Here is a 13,402-nt window from a genome sequence, read left to right as displayed (position 1 = left end):
GTGACTTAGACAATAAGATAACAGCTAAGAGGCATGGTGACTTGATAGCAATGGAAGATGGAAGGGGACAGATGCCCAAACTGTCACCACCTTGCCCACTTTTGACATGCATACCCTGAGCATGTAACTTTCTATGGTCCTAATGAATCAGCATAATTCAGGGGCATAGGCAAGACACAGTCCCAGGCTAGCTAATGTGCAGGAAAATCCCAAATTGTGCTACATGGGGACCTAACCTCTTTCAGACATAAACAAGTCAATGTCTAAATAATAGGAAATGGTATTTTGCATCTCAGCATATGTGAGGTCAAGAGATCCATTCCTCTGCAATAATTCTAATCCTCCCCAAAAGGAATTTAACTCTTGATGCCAGGACAAGCCACCACAGATGCCTCTAGCCTTGCCACCAGTTCTCAGTCCATTATGGTATATCCAGATTGAAAATATTGGCTTCCGAGTCCAAGAGGCGCACATCACCTGGTCAAAAGAGCCCATAATAATTATAGGTAATGCCCTCGTGATTCAGAATCAGACCCCCACCCCGCAGATGAAGGAGCTAAAACTCAGTCAGTTAATATCTTTCTCCACTTATTCTACTGCCACTGATCTGCATGTGCCTTGGTAGAAGCTCAGACCTCACTAATATGATCTCTGGAAAAAGCAAAGAGCAGTCCTGTTTCACCTGGATTAACAGCTCAGTTCTCTTGTCTATAACCAAGTTTTTCCCACTCTGAGATGCAGAACAATAACTTTGGGACGGTGAGGGTGCTGTCATCACAGCTCATAATTCAGTGGAGTTAGCTGATGCCATCACATGCCATGATTACTGAACTGCAAGAATTGCACTGGTCCTGAATAAAGCCCAGTTGAGATCCTTCCTGACATGTAGCCACCCACTTCTAGGCCCAGCACAGGATGTCTACTATCCAGATCACAGCCTCTCTTGTGACCAATCAGTGACCGCCTCATGACTTTACTAAGCCTTTTCATGCTGATCTTGATCAGCTGGGGATCAGATGACTTGCGTCAATTATCAGATCCAAGTGGGAAGGAGTCATAAAAGGCTAGGAGAACCCCACTGGGGGAGAGTGTTGCAGGAGGGGAATTCTCTCCTGTGACTAGTCCTGTAGGGCTAGGACAGCATGAGAGAGGCATGTGGTAAGGTTAAACCCCAAGCAGGTGGCCAGGAAATAGTCTGGAAATAAGGATCTACCTTGTGAAGACCCAGACTGCTGGAAATGGGGAACCTTAAGAATCAGTGCTCTTTAAGAAAGCATAAAAGAACTAAGCCCAGGAAGGGTGGAAGAGACCCTTCTATATTGTGGGACCATTGTTTACTTATCAATGCTCCATCTGAGTACAGACAAGGGACCAGAACGTGCTGTGAGACAGAAGGGGGTGCTGTGTAGGCTGATCCTGCTGTAAATACAGATGATCCAAGCAAATCCTTGAGGAGAAAGGAAGGAAGGTATGAGCTCCCCCCGTCAGCAGTCATCTGCAGGATTGCCAACAAATTGAGCAGGGAGGGGTGTTCATTTCCTGTGCAGTACGGGAGCAGCCCAGACTAGTAGAAGCAGCTGGAAAACGTCTCTAAATTGTCATGTTTAATGTTGCTAAGAGGGATATGGAAGAGGGTTTCAGCTCAGTTGGAGCATCTCCTACCAAGAATGCGGGAGAAGAGATGGAAAGTGGGGTTGTCTAGAGCTTTGTGTGGTGTGGTGGGGGCAGGGATAGCAGGCTTCCCAGAAATGCAGAACACACAACATGCATCTCGTGGCAAGTGAGATGTGGGGTAGGGAGTAGTAGGAAGAGGCCCACTATTGCCAGCTAATCCTAACATCCCTTATCTGTGCCAGAACTAACTGATAGCAGACATCCTAATAAAGGAGGCCAGCCAGCTGATGAGGCAGCTAGGACATGGGGTTGCCACTTGTGAGGCAACTCCCCCTCCCATCCCTCCCAGGCACCCAAGTGACCCTCTCTTCTTCCCCTCCATGGGACTCACTCCCATACTTGCCTGTCTGCTCCCCACCCCCAGCTACACTGCATTATGCGTACCTGTGTCCAACCACCCATATCCCAGATTTCCTAGTGCCCACCCACAACCAGGCAAGTCTAAGTTTGTGCCTGGTGAAGTGGGGGAAAACTTAACCGTCCACCAAACATGACTGTCCAGAGGACAAAAACATAGGCCCATGGGATTGTGGGATACTTTTGGAGTATTCAGAGCATGAATCCCATTGGGCCGTGTCTACATTGCCGAGCAATAGGGCTAGAATCCTGGGTCCCAGCTTGATGCAGACTCGACTTTCCACCCTTGCGAAGTCCTAGGACCCTGGGTTTGAGCCCTGGGTTAGGGCAATTTGGGATAGTTAGAAGGGGGAGTTAGACTTGAGCCTCATTTTGAACCCTGGGCGTACACTGCAGTGCAGACATACACTACATTGCACTGTAAGCCCAGACTCACACTTGACCTAAAACTCCTTCTGTCTACATGCAAATCTCTTGCACTTGAATCTAGGGTCACAGGATCCTGTGGGGGCTGCGGGTCCGAGCCTGCATCAAATTGGGACCCAGCATTTCAGCCCTATTGCTCTTCAGTGTAGATGCAGTCCCACTGAACTCATGCTCTGGGTGCCCCCCAAAAGTATCCACAGTCCCATGGACCAATTTCTTTAGGCGATTCTTGGGATAGAGAGGACATCGACTCTAGGGAAATGGAAACAGCCCATTGGTGTAACAGTTTGGTGAGTCAGCATTTAACCCTTCTGACTGCCAAGCTGCAAACACCTCAGAGCCATCTGTGTTTGCAGTGGAGATGGAACAGAAGTCTTTTGGAAAGCACACTGCTTCCTGTTTGTGAGAGCACAGCCAAAATTCGGTAAATCTCTGGTACGAGGCCAGCAAAACAGTGGACTTTAGTAAGAATACCAAGAATGATCATGCATACCAGCAAATAGCAAAGAAGCTGGCAGCATTGGAAATTTTCTGGAATGGTGACCAGTACAAGGAGCAGATTAAGCAGCTGAAGACTGCGTACAGGAAAACCAGGGACAAGACCTGCACCTCAGGCAACTTGCGGACAGCATGCCCAATTTAGGAGTTTGACTGGGTACTGCATAGAGCCAATGCTGATGCATGCTAACCTACCCATATGGGACGGCACTCTGCTGGCCCCAGAATCCAGCATGGGGACCAATGAGAGCCAGCGGCAGGTGCAGAGTGAGGCCAGCAAAATGACTCTGTTGTTCAAACTGGATCCAGAGGAGGCTTTGATACAGAAGCAGTAGCAGCACATCATGGGGCTGTACTCAGAGGGCTGTTTGATGCCCCCCAAAGGACCCAAGGCCAAAGTTGTTAGAAGCCCCAGCTAGCAGCATATCTCTCTAGTGGTGGATTGTAGATCAGGGCCTTGGCTTCCTCCGCGCCACTCTGAGGAGTGTAAAACAGTGACCAGGAAGTGCAAACAGTAAACACACCTTGAAAGTGAATTTTTACTGGGAAGGCACAGACTTTTGCTAGGGCATTCCTGTTTCTTAAAAACAGTAACCTTTCATTGCCATGCCTGTATGTACGCCACTCTGTAACCACTCAGCAGTGTAATGAATCACATGGAAATAGTGAACTGGGGGAGGGAGCAGTCTGTTCCATTTACAAATCTAGTTCATGATAGTTAAATGTAGTCTATAGGTGACAAAATCATTTGTCCCAAATTTGACAGGGTTGAAATTTTGTCCAGAAATGTGCCGGGGAGGAGGGGGTGTAAAGAGGATGGCTATGGAGTTTTGCATGTTTTCATGCAGTCATAACAGGCTAGGCTATGTGGATGCTAACGCAGCATCTTGTTGATTCCCTCTGACCCAACCCTGTGTGTGGATATCTGCAATTGTGTCCTGAAGCAGGAACTCCAGATAGTCAATCACATTTCAGGGAAAGACTTATTTTCCAAGGCCTCCTTAGTAGCTGACTGACCCACTCCATCCATAGATGTGCTGTTCAGTCACTTTACGTTGGAATACTTTGGTTGTATATATTGCAGATTTCCCACCAGCAGCTTGGAATAACATCTCCCTTTGACAACTGGGCACCACAAGAACTGTGAAGTCCTCCAAAATGTGAAAGACCTAAAAGGATAGAAAAAGCTTTTGTGACATGGCTACTTACTCCTTCCCCCGACCCAACTCCAAGTAGTTCTGCAATTTTTAGAGGAAAGGAAAACAGTTTTGAATTTTTAAATTTACCATTGTCTCTGCACTTATTTTGCTGTGACTAATCAGGCCATGTCCAGGGAGCTTCTGTGGTCTGAAGCATCCCTTTCAGAATCTATTAAAGTTCAGTCTTGAAAAGTAACATTTTAGGTCCTTGAAGTTTCACAAGGACATGGTCTGTGCTCCTTCTCTGGGCTATTTTAAGGCTATAATCCTCTGTGTCTTGTCCTGTTCCAGGCCCCTCCTGGATGTAGCATGTCCACCACTCACTCACAGTTCAGTGAAGGCTTGTCCCGAGGTACTTTCACAGACTGTTCCAAGAAGCGTTTCAATGATGAACTTATGGTTGAAGTTCTGGACAGGGCCAACATACCAAAGGTCCAGTACCAAAGACAAAAGGGAGTTACAGCCAGAGGAAAGGCACGCTGGCTGCACAATTTGAGGACAGGGATTCAGCACAGGAGTGGGCACTTGCTTCACAGTTCCTAGAACAGGAACAGTGACTAAAGGAGGACAGAGCTCAGCAGAAAGCATTGCTTGAGTGGCTCATATCACTACTGGCCACAGGAGCATCAACTCCTGCTGCATTACCCACATCATGGCCTGTGTCCCTCAGTGTACTATGATGCAGTCCAGAAACAGTTTGGAAAACAGCTTGGGTGGCCCTTGCAGTTGAGTCCCCACCTCTACTGCCCAGTGCCAAGTGCACGGCAAATGGGGAAAGAAGAATGCAGAGGACAGTCAACAGTAGGGGGGGTTCTGTATTGTACATGGCTTCATTATTTGCACTTGTCCATGCACTTTTTTCTTTAAGGTTCCCTTGTTACTGGTATTTTTCTGTGGTAAAACTGTGCCTGCCAGTCAATGGTTTAATGTTGTTTCTTGGCACAAGATGAATGCACAAACAACAGAAGTTCTTCAAAAGATGCCGACTCTAGGTTGTTGGCTCCATTAACTGAAAGCATGCAGACCACAATGACTCCTCAGCAGGGTGTGCTGGCGGGCTGGTCAAACCTCCTGTAATGTGCAGGGAGGACTGTGAAGTTTTCCTACGGTGCACCCCAGTCAAAGGGCTAGAGTGGCCACATTTCGGGAGGACGCTAGGGTGTCTGGGATATGGTTGATTTGACTCAGGTATATGTGCTGTAGTGTGAATGCCAGAGCCCTGGGTTCAAGCCTGGGCTAGACAATTCTTAACCTAGGGTTTACAATCAGTGTAGATGCTCCAGCCTGGGTCCCCTTAACCCTGGTCTTACATTGCAGTGTAGACATATGCTATGTGACCTGTGGGCTGTAGTGGAAGCAGCTGCTGGCATCCCTCCATGTGTATGCAGCTATGATTGCCAGTTGCAATGTGCTGGGAGAAGGGGTTCACTTGAAACTTACAAGTAATTTGAAAAAACCCTAGTACAGCAACTCAGGAGAAAAACTGGCCAGGCTGGTTAAAAAGAGGCCAGCTGGCAACCTTAATTGGAGTTGGGCTGAGGCCAGCCCCTGATAGACTCATAGACTTTAAGGTCAGAAGGGACCATTATGATCACCTAGTCTGACCTCCTGCACAATGCAGGCCACAGAATCTCACCCACCCACTCCTGTATCAAACCTGTGTCTGAGCCATTGAAGTCTTCAAATCATGGTTTACAGACTTCAAGGTGCAGAGAATCTTCCAGCAAGTGACCCGTACTTCACGCTGAAGAGGAAGGTGAAACTCCCTCAGGGCTTCTGCCAATCTGCCCTGGAGGAAAATTCCTTCCTGACCCCTGATTTTATCACACAATCTCTCCCTCTAGTTTGCTTCTACAACCTGGCACTCATTGCTACAGTGGTACCCTTTAGTGTCAGTGGCATCCCAATTTTTTGAAAGTCATGCACATTCTCAGATAATGGGGCTACCTTCTATTCTCAATTAGCCCTGTGAGGTTGGCTGGGTCAGCTAGCGTTAATGGGGATACTTTGAATTTAAACTGGTGTAAGTGACAGCCTGTGGAATTTCAAATGTGATTATCACTGTTCATTTACAGAGGACCTGTCTGCAGCTAGACTAATCAGTAAGCCACATTCCTTGGTGTTTCTACATTAATGGGATTTAAACATATGGCAAGTTGTCTGAGGAGGAAGATGGGAAGGGTATGGTTGTGGCAGATTATATTAGGGAAAAATATTAATATTACATTAAGGTTCACAGTTTAATTGAATAAGAGTTGAGAAATTCACAGTTTAGGTTTCTACAAGTATGACTCAGCCACGTAACACTGAAATATAAAGGGGCATTTTGCCCGAGTAGGGATTGCATAATTTGGCCCTCAGACACTACAGTAACACAAAATACTGTATCAATAATAGGAGTCTGCATTCAAATTATTTTACAGGAGAAAACAGCTCTGCTTTTCTAACACAGTAAAGCTGAGATTGAAACATTTTTAATTGTTATAATACACAGACCTGATTAAGGTTTTCTGTATGAAAAAACAGTTCTGTTTTTCTGTGGTGTGTGCCTGTACTTGTCTTTTTACATAGACCTTGGTCACAATAATAGAAGTGCAACAACTGAAGGAACTTGTCATAGTTAAAAAGAACAAATTGCAATAATGCCTTTGATCTGAATTAAAATAACGAATAACTACGAGCCAGGATTAAATACAAAAGCAATCATATAAAATGAATAAGTAAAGTCCAATTAGAGAGAAAGGATATTTAAAGGAAAATACAAGTTTTGAAACAAATCATCTAGGAAGGAAATCACTCAGGACCAAAAGTAAATGTCAAGGCTTAATAACAAGTATATGTATTACAATCCTTGTAGCAAAGGCAAAAGAAAAAGGACCAAAAGTAAATGTCAAGGCTTAATAACAAGTATGTGTATTATAATCCTTGTAGCAAATGGCAAAAGAATTTTTTTTTGGTAGAGACGAATTTAAGATGGGCCAAAGTCACAAAATTTGGATCTACATTACAGTCTGAATTTTCCCAGTGTTTGGGGCTCAGATCCCGTAATCTAATTTTTGCCATGCTTTAGGAGGATAATGCCTACTTTTAAAACATTTTTCCTTTCGTAATTTTTCCTGAAAAGTAAGGGCCTTATCAAAAAAGAGAGGAAAGACTAATTGACTTAAAAGGCATTGGATCAGGTCCTAAGCACTCAAAATTCAGCACTAGGTTAACATATAGATCTCATTGACATTAGTAGGGGAACTAAATGTTTGCAACACTGAGTAGAGCCTGGCTCTAGACTTTCTAAATAGAATTATAGGTCAAAAGAAGCCCTGGGGTGGCCGGGGGAGGAGAAGGAGGAAAGAAACTGCTTAAGGATATCAGGTCAACGGGACAATCAAGAAATAAGACAATTCACATTGATTTTCTCTATTTCCACAGCACATGGGCCTTGTTTAGTCTCTGTTCCCCATTGTCATCTGAAGGTATTAGTACTTAGAAAAGAATGCAGTTACTATTGTTGTGGTCCTTATCAAAGCAAGGTTACAGCTACCTTACCCTTTGACTGCAGTAGGAAGTTCACTCTACATAACTCTGTGAGGGCATTTAGATTGAGTTTCTATATAGCACTGTTCCCTTATGTATTCTTCTATGGAGCACTCCTTCACTATCCTGGTTATAGTGGACGCAAGAAAAACAACAAAGCATGCCACATATTATACCTTTTAAGACAGACAATGCTGTTTGTTTCATATAATATGGCTCAGAATATCAAGTGTTTTATGGAGAAACTAAAACTGTGAGCTGAAAGGTTAACAACTTCCTCCAAGTGAAAAATGTCCCTCAGCTTTCCTTTAGCCGACAAAGAGTGAAGGGAATAAAGACACTTGCATCTGAGGCTTTGTACCACTGGGTGCCAGTATATGCACAGGCTCCTTGTGCTGAGGATGGGTTAGCATGGTACTAAATCTGCAGAAACAATTCACTGGAAAAAAGCAGGCTTCCTTCCTATTGTATTAGACAATTAAATGTTATACATCTCTCAGTAACACAAATATTGACATAGTGAAAATCATTGATGAAATAGATTGCAGGGAGCCCACTCCATTACAGGGGCTATACCAGTGCAAGGGCTCTGGAATAAAATCATCTAGGTGTAGACTGCATTTCAGGGACATGCATGAATGTGAAGGTTAGTTTTACAGTAATACCCAAGACTATATGAAAACCTGGATAACAACACATCAATTTGTTCAAGGTTTTCAGCTTTGGCAGTTATACCGCATTTGGTTTGCAGGCATTGTTAGGTACCTTTTGCTTGCTATGGAATATAGAGAATGCTATACCGGATCAAGCCAAAGACTACTGGCCTACCTCTGGCAGTAGCCACTATCAGAAGTTTCAGAGAAAGGTGTAAGTTATGGAAGAAGTTTTCTTCTCACCCTAGGCAGTTAACATTTGGTTTATATCCTGAAGCTGGAAGGCTGTTTTATCTCTTGTACATGATAATCCTAAGGGAAAATATTTTTATTATCCATATAAATGTGTAATCCTTTTCTAAGTTCCATTATGCTCTGTGCCTCAGTAGACTCTTGTGGCAGGGAATTCCACAGTTTCATCATGTTAGCAGACCTTTCTTTCCAGTAGTTTTAAGTGTGTCATTGTGGAAGCACTAGACAAAAGGAATAAGTCTGAGTTTCCTGATGTCAATGCATATCACATATTCCTTGGACACTTAACTCCTAGTGAATTCCATGGAAGTTTGGAGCGTGAAAAGAATACAGGATCAAATCCATACTACCTAAAACATAGAGTGAAAAAATATATATATGAACAAAACCAGGGAGAACAGCATTTTTTTTCTGAGGGGTGAACTTAATAGATACCTGCCAGTTTCCTCTAACACAACATCTAAAACAGAAATAAATATATTTTTAGTTAATATGCAGTAAGCTTTTCTGAGGCTTGGGATACTTTTGGGGGTTGGGAGAAAAGGAAATGCTTGATAGCCAGACAAGTTTGTCCAAATCCTCACTCCTCTAGACCTGACGCTGGAAGTCACCAAGATATAGAACTTTATTGTTCTGTATTAAATATCAGTGGCCCTAAATGGTTATAATTAAGGCAGAATTCCTCTAGGAACCCTTGAGGAATGAATGCAATAGCTGGTCAGCTACCCTGAAAACGGGGCAATGGGCACATCCCTCCGTACCTGGCCACCTCAGCTGACCCATGCAGGGGAAGAAGAGGGGCAAACCTCAGCCAGCCAGGGTAGCTACCACCCATGGAGGACCAGTGGCGGCTCTAGTTTTTTTGCTGCCCCAAGCTCGGCAGTCAGGCAGCCTTCAGCGTCATGCCTGTGGGAGGTCCCCAGTCCCATGGGTTCGGCGGCTTGCCTGCGGGAGGTCCATTGGTCCCGCGGCTGCAGTATAACCACCGCCAAATTGCCGCCAAATCCACGGAACTGGAGGACCTTCCGCAGGCGTGCCGCCAAAGGCAGCCTGACTGCTGCCCTTGCAGGGACCAGCAGGGCCTCCCCCCCGCAGCTCTAACCACTTGTCTGCGCTGCATTTACATGTATTTTTCTAACAAGATGGACTCTGAAGCTGTTATTTTAAAGTTAGCTTTTAAAAATTCAGTTCACTTTTGAATAAATTAATTTCATTGCATGAATGAAAGGACATACCCTTCTAAAGTCTGACTCTTTCCTCTGGCATTTTCTTCTGTGTGACACAGAAGTAAAAGTGTAGTGAATAAATTACAAACTATTTTCAGAAGAGAGAGTTCTACTTTTCCAGCTCAACAAACCAAAAAAAAACAACAACAAACCCTCGTACATTTAACAAGTCATGCTGGAGACTTTTGTTATTAAAAAGTCCCAATAAAGTCCCAACAGACATACACATGCAAGTGTTTGTTCATAAATTTATTTTCTATGTGTAAAGAAATTATATTCTACATTTCACACTTTCCTAATAGTAGTGATATGTTGCAAGATCTAATTTTCACTTACAGGGAAACTGAATCTTCAGGACATTGTCCTGGGACTTGAATGTATTTCAGTATCCATCTCTGTAATAACATGTGTTAAGCCTTGTTATGTGCACATGGCTTTATTTTTTAAATGACAGCATGATTTTCTATGGAAGTGACCTGTTTTGGTCCACAGTGTTTAGAATTATACAAAGCATTTGGAAAGGCTTTGTGAAGTAAACAGAGGGCATTCTGCAAATACTCCTCTCAGAGGTACTAGAGAAATTTGGCATTCAATTTAGTATGTATAATAAGATAAAACAAGAAAAGAAAAAAGGAAACAAGAACTAAGATCTCACTGCCCTCCTGATATAATTTAGCTTCAAACTGAATTCACAAGTTCAGAGAAGTGCCCATTTTTAACAGAGTATAGCCTGGCTCCAAGAACACCTCAAATTTTGGAAATAAGTTTTAATCACATAGCCAGCACTTCTTCTTGCTCCAAATTTGGGTGCTGATACTAATGGAGATAGGGGAATTTCCTATGTGGTTTAGTCATCCAGATTTATTATGTGTGATGATTTTATACTGGAGCAAATTATACATTCCAGAAAAATAAAGCAGAAATTCTGAAAGTCAGCTATAGGTTCTGCCATCACAATAGGCCCCATATGTTTGTTACTCCTCACATCTCCTTGATCTGTTTTCAGAGCTTGCTTTCATAGGCATTTTCTTTGTGGTTAGGAGCAGAAGCAAAGGAAGTAATCCTACTGCAATTATAGTTTCAGTAGGGTAATGTCAACTTCTAAGCCCCAATATCTAGTGGACAGTGGGGCTCTCTGCTATATGATTTTTGTCCTGTTGAGCAACTAGTGTTGCATCTCAGATTCCCGTCTAAACCCTGACAACCATATGCAGTCCCTCCAGCATTCTGTTAAGTAGAACTGTGTATAAGTTAAAAACTGTTCGAAAGTTTAACGATAAAGGAACTTAACCTAAGCAAAGTGGTTTGATTTCTAAAGGTCCTTCAGCAGAGGAAGTCTGAAATTTTTTGGGAAATCATGACCTTGCTTGAGCATGTTTTCCTTTTCCCCTTGTATTCTCTCATTTCTCTTCACCTTCCCTGCTGTGGTCTGCTATCCTCTTTCACATTATCCATCTAATTTAGCTTGTAAGCTCCTTGGCACAGGGAAGTTACCTACTTACTGGCCTCTAAAACATTGTGCACATCAGTTTTGTTACAAAAAAAAAGTAATAATCAAACTTTGTTCTTCCTACACAAGTACATCAATAAGAAGATATTTTCTTCTCCATTACAGATTGGACTGAACTAAACACCTAATTCAGAATACAAATTATGCAAACAGCTCCTCTTTTATACTGGGTCGAACCAGGAACGAGCACTCACAAAATCTGTAACTGAATTTTGCATGAACCCATGTCTATTAATGTTTTTTAAATGGTCCAGATAATTTGCGTACTCATTTTTACTGAAGAGAATGTCTTACTCTGTTGCTTTAAACAACAAACAGAACTTCCATTCCTACTAGTGTTTGCAGACACATTTTCAAAATGTGACTTACCAGAGTGCTGCACTAATGAAGGGCTTTTTACTTGTTTTTTATTTTGTTTTTGGTTGTTTAGAATTTTTAAAACATCAGAGGAAATTCTCATTTTATTAATTTCCTCAAATAAATAAACCTCAATGAAATCTCAGAGCCTCCTCGCCCTCCAACTTTTTAAAAAAGCAGTTTCCTTCTATTTGGAATTTAACAAATGTTTAAAAAAAAAAAAGCTTTGATAGAACTTATCATGGAAGTACATGGAAAGACTCCAACTAGATTTCATTACAGGTGACCAAAATAGCAGCTCTTGTAATTCAGGTACCAACAGCCTAGTATAGAACTGTCCTGGGTTTCCCTCCCACAGTTATTACAGAAGAGGTGTTTTGTTTAAACTGGTAAGCCAATCATTTCACATTAAGTAGAGGACTATGTTTGATAGTTTTACAATATACTTTACATTAAATACTCCACTTCATCTTCTGCTCATGTAACCCTGCTGACAATAGTGGCTTCTAAAATTGTTACAAGAAACTTTAAAAAAAAATTGCATTTCTTAAGTTTCTTTTTATGTTGTTTGTTAGGGCATTGCTACCTTTAAATGTGAGCAGACAACACACACCTTAGATGTGCCGATCCCTTAATGGCAACTTTTGCCAGCAAAACTATTTGCTACAGCTTTTAGCTACAGAAAAACAATGTAGTGCCACACTTACTGTTGGGGCTACAGGAGGCAGGTCCACCAGTTTGTAGGCATTAGCTTCTGTGTCATTCCAGACACTCTTGAGGGACTCCACAGTACTGGTGCAGATGGGGTTCTGAGAGGGGCAAGAGATGCCCCTTCGAATGGATTGAATAGTCATCAGATGAAATAAAAGCAATTTCCAAAAGCAACAGATGTCACAAAAAAGCTCTGCTCTGAATTTTAAACACTAACCCCAGTTTCCCTGGTTTTAAGTACTGAGCAGGTTGTCAGTTTTTCTACTCTGGAACTATGTGAAATGCAGGGTTTCTCAGTAGAGCCTCAGATTGCTTCTTTTCCCTCTCCAGCTCTGCAAAAAGCAGCACCAGCAGCTTCCATTTAAATATAAAAGCCTGCAGGGTCTGGACATGCCCAGTTAGGCCCTTGCCCCCATTCAAATTAAGGCCTCTGTTTCATTACATTATAAAATTGGTGTCCACTTAAAAACAATGTTATCGTCTTGCTTCTGACAGATTTAAATCTGCATTATAATAGCAACACATTATCCTAATATGAATAGAAAAAGAGAAGGTAGGGGAAAGGTTGATTTTACTAGCTGATTTGAATAATAGTAGTTGTAAATTTCTTCATGGTGTTGGTGAATTAATTTTCATCCTCTGCAATTAAAGAACACACAAATATATAATTATGCCAGAAATGAGAGGAATCAAATTAACTCAAATGCAAAACTGTTTGTGTATAGCTATAGGTTACGATTAGCGGTCAGTCTGCATTTAAAAACAAACAGGAAAAATACATGCTAAAACTAATTAAAGTCACCTTGAGCTCTACTTCCTTTTCTACTTCTCAGTTTTAAAATTGGTTATGGAGAAAGTGACAAATAACCACACATTTCAGAAACTGTGTGTTATCCTGTGGTGTTTTGGGCAGGAAGAACATGCGAGGCGTAATTCTCATTTATACGAGGGCCCCCTTACAGCACTATGGCAGTGTCATAAACAGATAGCTAAGGGTTAATGGCTCTT

This window comes from Gopherus evgoodei, chromosome 7 (genome assembly GCF_007399415.2).
Source record: "Gopherus evgoodei ecotype Sinaloan lineage chromosome 7, rGopEvg1_v1.p, whole genome shotgun sequence".
Taxonomy (NCBI): Eukaryota; Metazoa; Chordata; order Testudines; family Testudinidae; genus Gopherus; species Gopherus evgoodei.
The sequence above is the reverse complement of the archived record's forward strand: the minus strand, read 5'-3'. Positions refer to the sequence as shown.